Genomic DNA, 651 nt, shown 5'->3' on the forward strand with positions numbered 1-651 from the left:
TTTCTCTTTCATCTTAATATTTTCAACAAATTATGCAACTATTTATAAAATGACGTTATTATATGCCAATTGTAAGTTGTATAGCAATTATTTAGCAATTATCGATTACTATTGTTCCAATAAAAAGAGAAAATATTCGTGTACGTACGTCTGCTTTGTTATAATACCTCAATCATTACCAAATTTGCGTGAGAAATCAACGACTCGATTTATCAATAATCATCTATGACGTCCATCTTGTTTCAGTTCGAATTATCGATTGTTAATCGTTTGTGGCGTCTGTGATGTGAACCCCTATTCTTTCAGTTATGTGACCAGCCAATAATCTATACAAGAGAAAATCAACAATTTCAAATAAATGTGCGATAATTTAAGAACCAATGATTTACAATAATGAAAACAATTATAGTGAAATACAGTAAAAATAGAACCCAAATTCTTCCTCAAAGACCGGTAATATAAACGAACGATAACTGTAACTTATCAAATACGCAGTCAACGATGAAAGTAAAGGAAAATTTCGGAATAATATTTAATTTTACTAAGATTATAATCAATAACCTATTAAACACGAACGTACTATTTGAATGAAGCAGATAGAATTGTAGAATCGTTGTTAAAGTCGAAATGAAGGTACCTCCAACAGGATAA

The 651-nt window shown here is 29.6% G+C and overlaps 1 long non-coding RNA gene across 1 annotated transcript; it reads right to left on the bottom strand.

Moving 5' to 3' along the window:
* LOC139991307 (uncharacterized) lies at positions 1-651 on the bottom strand. The gene is made up of 3 exons (XR_011800786.1): positions 581-651; positions 145-326; positions 1-38 (listed from the first exon to the last, which is right to left on the bottom strand). It is a non-coding gene; the product is annotated as an uncharacterized lncRNA (long non-coding RNA).

This window comes from Bombus fervidus, chromosome 10, assembly GCF_041682495.2.
Source record: "Bombus fervidus isolate BK054 chromosome 10, iyBomFerv1, whole genome shotgun sequence".
In the NCBI taxonomy this organism is placed as follows: domain Eukaryota; kingdom Metazoa; phylum Arthropoda; class Insecta; order Hymenoptera; family Apidae; genus Bombus; species Bombus fervidus.